The sequence below is a fragment of the Triticum aestivum genome, chromosome 1A, assembly GCF_018294505.1.
Source record: "Triticum aestivum cultivar Chinese Spring chromosome 1A, IWGSC CS RefSeq v2.1, whole genome shotgun sequence".
NCBI classification, from domain to species: domain Eukaryota; kingdom Viridiplantae; phylum Streptophyta; class Magnoliopsida; order Poales; family Poaceae; genus Triticum; species Triticum aestivum.
This window is the reverse complement of record NC_057794.1, coordinates 29530425-29538127: the sequence shown is the minus strand read 5'-3', so window position 1 is coordinate 29538127 and position 7703 is coordinate 29530425. Positions and strand designations below refer to the sequence as shown.

Genomic DNA, 7703 nt, shown 5'->3' with positions numbered 1-7703 from the left:
GTGTATATCAGTATTAATAGAGACACTATTCTCGTATCAATTCACTACACTCATTATGGGTAGCTTAATTTTCTTTTGGCGATTGTGTACCAGGTGAAAGGCAATATCATTGAAGCACTCCTGACGTGCAGAGTAAGCCGAAAGCTGCAGTTGGTATGGCAATCTGAATTTTTGCAAATGCACACATTCAGTATACTAGAATCTCAACACTAATAGCAGTGTACTTTCTGCCATTCTGCCAATAAGATCGGCTGCCAACGACTAATCTATCTAGATCAGATTCTCAGTTTCTAAACGATTTTTGCTACCTAAACTGATTTTGGATAGTCAAAAGGATCAACATATATAGTTAATCAGCGGCATGGGCTTTAGGTTCACACCTTTTTGTCCAACCTGGGGCCTCTGGGTTGACTCTGTTACTTGACTGTGCCGACCTAGTTGGAGATGAATTTGGAAGACGGCGGCCTCCACCTCGTGCCTTTTCAGGTCCTTCGTCGCTGACCCATTGACCTCAACTAAACAAGGCATCTGAGTCTTCAGGATTGCTACGGTTGGCTTCTCTTGTGGGCAACAAGACCAGAGGAACCGGATCTGGGTGTTTAATGTTGTCCCCGAACTCCTCCCTCAGCGGGAACCTGAGGGAAGGAAGGTAGTGGCCGACGGCCAGGCCCCATTGTTAGCAACCGCATTCAGTTATGGTAGATTGTAAAACAAATACCGCGAAATACTCAGATCTTTAGGTACTAACCTGTCCACGGCAACGAGCAGAAACTCGAGACCAGCATCCTCCATTTTTCCTTGGCCGCAGGTGGCCGAGACTAGCGCCGCCGCCACCAGCTGCTCGCTTGTAGAGGAAAGGGGATAGATGTGTTCTTGGGGAAAAGGGAACAGAGGTGTCCACGATAACAAACGGCTCAGCTTTTCCGTAACGTCCCGTACTCGTTATCTGATCCGTGGCTCGGGTAGGAATTGCGACGTTCTGGTCCACGGACCAGGACGGCCGCGCGCGCCCACCGTCCCACACATACGGTTCGGCCCCACGGATGCATCACTGTTCCATACAGTATATCCCCGTACGTCCTTTTTTCTCTAGCGCCCACCGTCAGACAGCTTTATTCGGATCCCGAGTCAGCAATGGACGCCACAGATATCGGGAGCAGCTGGGCTCGGGCACCAAATCGCCCTGTCCAGAACGCTCCCCTTAAAATAGGAAAGCGGGCTGCAAGTAAATCTGTATCCATCGGCACAAAGCATCGCCGACAAGCTCAAGCTGTGAAGATGATATATAATATGTTTGTTTGATATGTGTATGATGGACATGTGGTCTGTTTATCACACCATCAAATCTGAAGTGATTCGATATATTTTCATTGATTTTTTATGTTTATGTTTCGCACTCATTACTCGATTTTTCGGAGGGCTCTAAAACTTCTACTCATAGCTTATCGTCAAAAGCAGTAGCTACACATATAAACATAAAAACCATTGCATGCATGCACCCATATCTTCTATATCTAAATAGGGACACCCCACTAGGAGGGGGACTTTTGGTTCTTGGGTACATATGTACCCTACATGCAAAAAAAATTAGTAATTCAACAAAAAGTCAAAATTTTCTAAAAATATTTTTGATAAGAACTTGACCTTCCATTGTACTAGTGAGAAAAGTGACAAAAACATAAAATTCTTCTTTGACTTTTTTTCAAAAAGACAAATTTCTGGTTAAAATAGCATGAATAGTGACCTACAATAGGCAATAAATTTTGTCTTTTTTGCTGTGAAGTCAACATAGTTTTCTTTTTTGTGAAAATGTGTATACTAGTGCGCAAGTAAGTCAACTTTATTCTAAAAATAGTTTCTTAACTATTTTGACTTTTTGTTTAACTATTAAAAATAAATCCCCATATAGGGTACATATGTACCCAGAAACCATCGGGTATTTCCCCATCCCACTAGCTGATTTTTCTTGCTTCTCATGAAGCCACGTCAACCGAATTGTTTTAGCCATTGATGCAGTATCCCTCGACAGCCCGCAACCGTCTAATTAGGAATTGATAAAATTTACAAAAGTTGCCACCGCTAAGTGGAAATAACGCTTCATTCCTTCTCTCATTTGTTCTTTCTTCTTGGACTGAACCTAACATACACACTAGAGCCATTCATCTCGTGCGGGGAGAAAAAAAGCATTCATCATTCCTGACAGCTCATCCTGGCCCATGGTTTCCTCAACCTACCGCGTGTGATAGCACACAAACTACAACGGTTCCCCGGGCGGCCGCCGTCACTCCCCCGCGTCGTTCCTCTCGATAGTGTGCCCGATCGCTCCCCATGGCCGGCCTAGCTCCTTTCTTCGATCTCCTTCTTTACTGGACAATATCTTGTGTGCTCTGGTGGAATGGGTTCGCCACAAATAGTAGAACAAATTCTATGTTTAAGTTCACGCGATCCATGGCCTAAATTGTTCAATATGGTTGGATTTGCAGTATGCCTGTGCCGAAGGTTGAAGACGACCCATTATTTTTTTTATTTTGAAGGCTGCGGCCGCACGATTTAGTCAAACCAACCGATAGGCTGATTTTGCATGTCGGCTTCCAACCCAATAGGGTTTTTTAGAACAACCCTCTCGATTGGCCTTGCTAGCCCAATTAAAAGGCAGGCCTGTAATTTGCTTAGGCCCTGTTTGGTTCATAAGTCCTAAGACTTTTTTTAGTCCCAACTTATAAGTCCCAAGTCCCTAAAAAGTTCCTATCTGTTTGGTTTCTGGGACTTAATATGGACTAAAAGACCATATTACAACTATAAGTCCCTCCTTGAGAGTCTTATTTTATAAGTCCCAAATGCCCACTTTAAATCCCTATAAGTCCCTCATGTTTGGTTTAGATGGGACTTATAGGGACTTTTTAAGTCCCTAAACCAATAAGTCCCTGGAAACAAACACCCTCGGTTGGTCCTGTTAGCCCATGTATCTGCGGCTTCATCTTCTCTTCTACTCGCCGCCGCCGCTCTCTCTTCTACTCGCCACCGCCGCTTTCTCTTCTATACTCACCGCCTTGAAACGGCAGCCACTACTACGCATGAAACGGCAACATTCAACGCAGATCATTACTCCGCCCTCCATTACCCCGCCGCTCTCTCTTCCACTCGCCGCTACCTTTGTCTATAAAAAGACGTCCTCAAGCACGCACATCGCAACGAGTAGGATGGGCGCATTGAAAACCCCTCCCATCCCGCCGCCGTCACTGGCGTTCATCAATACTGACGGGACGTCTTATTAGTTTCCGCCATGCCATTGTCTTTCTCCAGACTCCAGAGTGGGGAGACGTACTGGACTGGACTTCCGGCGGCTGCCGGCGACTGGCATGATGTCGATCCCCTTCTTCCCCTCTTCTTCTCCTTCCTCTCCTCCACCCCACCTTCTTCCCTAGCTGATCCACTCTTCCCTGCTCTGTCGCTAATTCTATCTCTGTTTCCTTTCTCTCAGATCCCTTTCCTTTCCCCTTGTTCCTGCCGGATTCAAGCCGGAGGCGATCTTTCTGACCGGATCTGATGCGGCGTCGTTCGATCCGACCAGATCCAGGGCTTCCTTGTCTCCTCCGCAGAGTCCATCCCCAGCCTTTGCTGTTCTTTCTACCTTTCCCGTCTTCCACTCCTCCAATCCCCTTGTTTTTGTTTTCTGTTCCTCTCAACTTGTCCCACTTATAATCTTCGATTCAAGTTTCCCAAAACCTGTTTTGCTGGATTTGCTTTTGCGCAATCTTTTTGTCTGGTTTAAGCCCTCTCTCTCGCGCAGGGGTCAGCAGTGCATCGTCCTTAAGGATCTTGGGTGCCATGAAAGCTATAGCGTGGAATTGCCGAGGCATGGGCCGGAGCCTCAGCAATGATCGTATGCTATTTCTGGCTAATCTGATCCATTCTACTAAAGCGCAGGTAACTTTTGTTTCTGAAATAAAATCTTCTAAAGTGCGATCAATTGATCTGGTTAATAGATTTGATGTTGCCAACAGTTTTGTTGTTCCTTCGAAAGGGGCCTCTAGAGGGCTCTGGCTAATGTGGAATGATGATCTTAAAGTCACTATTCATGCTGCTTCCTTCCACTATATATTAGCTATTGTACTTCATGTAACCACTGGTGTCCAATTTTGTTTGGTCTGTATATATGGTAATCCCTATCATAGACAAACTACTGCCATTTGGAGTGAGATTTCAACTTTTGTGTATGATAATCTGGGTCTGCCCATGATGTGTATGGGAGACCTTAATGACATCTTGTACGATACGGATGGTTGTAACGGCAATGTTAACTATTATCGTATGAATGTTTTCCGCTCTCTTGTTAAAAATTGTGGATTCTATGATATAGGTTTTAGTGGTCCTGCGTATACTTGGCGTAGTAAACAACACACTTCGAAACCTATTTATAGACGCCTTGATCGCTGCTTGGTTAATTCTGAATGGTGCATGCATTATCCTAATACTAAAGTCCTCAACTTGCCTATTATTCTTAGTGATCATGCCCCCATTCTAGTGTCTACTGAAGGTACTTTTGTTAAACCTAAGCAAACATTTAAGTTTGAAAATTGGTGGCTGCTGGAGAAAGATTTCGCTAGTTTTGCTAAATCTGCATGGAATAATTGCTCAGTTCACTCCTTGGCAGCCAAAACCTCTTATTTGGCAGGTTCCTTAAAGATGTGGTGCAAGAAAAAAAGCCTCTCCAGCAGGATCTTCTTGACCTAGAATCGAAGATTAATCAAATTCAACAACTTCCTTTGCAACCGCAGAATCATGCATTGGAAAGTTCTCTTATTTTCAGGTATGAGCAAACTCTTTCTAAGCTTAACCAATTCTATAAGCAGAGAAGTAAGAAAGGTTGGGCTACTGTTGGAGATCGTAATACTAAATTTTTCCATCGAGCGGTGGTTAAACGTAGGAAGAGGAATACTATTTGTTCTGTTAAGGATGAGAATGATATGATCCATTTCAAACCTAGTGCTATCACTAACACTTTTGTTAATTATTTTCGTTATATTTTCTCATCTCCCGATAATAATGCTGATAGGCCTTATCTTGATACACATTGGCCTAGTGACTCTCTGGATCCTACCTATGCTCTTCCTGATAAACATGAGGTTTTACAGATTCTCAAAGAAATGAAATTGAATGCTTCTCCAGGGCCAGATGGGTTTAATGTTGAATTTTATTTGGCGGCCTGGGACTGGATAGGAGATGAAGTCACTCAACTTGTCATTAACTTTTACACTACTGGTATTTTGCCTCCACATATTAATGACACTAACATTGCTCTTATTCCGAAAAAGCCTGTGCCTCAAGTTCCCATGGACAATCGCCCTATTAGCCTTTGTAATGTTGTTTACAAAATCATTGCGAAGTCGCTTGCTAATAGGATCAAGCCTCATCTTCCTGATTATATCGATCCTGCTCAACAAGCTTTCATTGAGGGTAGATGTATTAGTGATAACATCATTATTGCCCAGGATATTGCCCACTCTTTCTCTCTTAAATCTTGGAAACATAGTGCTTTCATGCTTAAGATAGATCTAGCCAAAGCTTTTGATCATCTAGAATGGAATTTTATTGTGTCTGCTCTTGCTCGTAAAGGGCTGCATGGTCACTTCATTAATTTAATTCATGCATGTGTTTCTTCTCCTACGTTCTCTGTGCTGATTAATGGACAACCCTCTCACAAGTTTAGGAGCTTTCGAGGTATTCGTCAGGGCTGTCCGATGTCTCCTTTTTTGTTTGTTATTGCCATCAATAAATTATCTATTGCTCTCAACGAAGCTCTTGCTGCTCATCATTTGCAGGGTATTCCGCTTGGACCAAATTGCCCTTCTATCCACTCTTTGTTATTTGCAGATGACTTGTTGGTTTGTGGGCAAGCCAGTCTTCAAGAAGCTCGTACTATGGCTCATCGTATTAATCATTTTTGTTCTATCTCAGGTCAAACTCCAAATTGGGCCAAATCAGCCATTCTTTTCAGTTCTCATGTTCATCAAGCTATGATGCAGGATATTAAGCAGATTTTCCCTGTTTCTAATCTGGATAGCAATTTCACTCATCTTGGTCATCCACTTGTTCTTCCTGCAAAAAGAAGAGCTGCTGCATATAACTTTGTTCTAGACAAATTTCTGAATAAGTTGCCCATTTATAAAGCTAACATGCTTTCTCATGCTGCCAGACTTGAATTGATTCGCTCGGTTTTCTCGGCTATCCCTGTCTATTACATGGCTAATATCTTGTTTATGAAGAAATTCATTGCTAAGCTTACTGCTGTTATTAGGAATTTTTGGTGGACAGGTGTTCGAGAAAATGACTCAAAAAAGAGTCTTTGCCTTGGAGCATGGAAGGACATTTCAATTCAAAAGATGAAGGTGGTTTAGGTGTCAAAAATTTAAAAGCTATTAATGAGAGTCTTCTTATTTCTGCTGCCTGGAGGTTAGCCAAGTTCCCTTCTTCTCACTTGCATCTTGTGCTTAAGGCTAAGTACTTTCATGATGCTTCTATCTGGACAGCTACTGCTATTTCTCCCAAATCAGCTTTCTGGGCCTCTATTTTGAAATTGTTGCCTAAACTTAAAGCTCATTCTTTTTATCACTTATCTCAAGGTAATATTTCAATTTGGAGCACACCTTGGTGCACTCAGCTCGGTTCATGATCATCTTATTGCTCAACAACCTGGTTTTATATATCCTTCTTTAGTTAAAGATCTTTGGCTTCCAGGTCAAAAAAGTTGGAATCATGATCTTGTTTTCTCCCTTTTCCAGCAACCTTTGGCCTCTCTCATTGTTCAAACTGAAATTATTGATGACGAAAGTCCAGACTTGCTTTATTGGGATCTTACCCCTAATGGAATTTGTTCTTCTAAATCTGCATATAAACTCTGTTTACAGGAGATTCATGCTAATCCTAGAAATGCGCCTGCTACTCTTCCTTTGGATTTGTTAGATTTTCTCAAATTAATTTGGAAACAGAAGGATTTGCTTCCTAGGGTCAAAACTTTCGCCTGGAGATTACTTAGAAAGGCCTTGCCTACGGGTTTGCGAGCTGGTCGTTTTTCCATTCATATTTCTAAAAATTGTTGTCGTTGTGGCCAGCAAGAGGATGAGTTCCATCTATTTTTTCTGTGTAACTTTTCCCGTGCGGCTTGGTTTTCCTCTCCTTGGTTCCTTCGATCGGATGCTTTAATTCAGGGCCATTCCACTATGCATTCTGTTCTTTTTGACTTGCTTCGTATGGGACATCCTCATGGTTCTATTTCTAGTGTTTTAATTTTTTTGTGGTGTCTCTGGAAGGCTAGAAATGATTTTCTCTTTGATAGAAAAAAGGCTCTTCCCCACCAAGTTCATATTGCAGCTCTTGCTTTAGCTTCTGATTGTTATGATAATCTTCCATGTTTACCTTCGAAGCAGGATCAAGCTCATAATCAATTGCCTCCTAATCAGCTCCCTATGCAAGGTAGAACGCTTAAGACAGATCTGTTAATTGTTGGCCCTAAGATATATTCTGATGCTGCTTATAGGACCAAGAAAGTTCCAGGTTTGTTGCAAGGAGAGGTTGCTACAGGCGTGGGAGTGTACATCTCTATGCCCTTCAACCAAAAGAAAATTAATGTGTAAGTTCAAGCTTCGGCTTCTCCTACTTCTACTCCTCTGCAAGCTGAAGCATTGGCTCTTTCTTTTGCTGCT

General features: G+C 42.6%; 1 long non-coding RNA gene across 1 annotated transcript in view; it reads right to left on the bottom strand.

Moving 5' to 3' along the window:
• Positions 1-979, bottom strand: part of LOC123187862 (uncharacterized) — a 3638-nt gene extending 2659 nt beyond the window's left edge. Inside the window, exons 1-2 of the long non-coding RNA XR_006494171.1 lie at positions 749-979; positions 381-635 (exon numbers count right to left, since the gene is read on the bottom strand). This is a non-coding gene — a long non-coding RNA (uncharacterized lncRNA). The remainder of the gene's footprint in view (positions 1-380; positions 636-748) is intronic.
• Between the last annotated feature and the right edge of the window lie 6724 nt (positions 980-7703).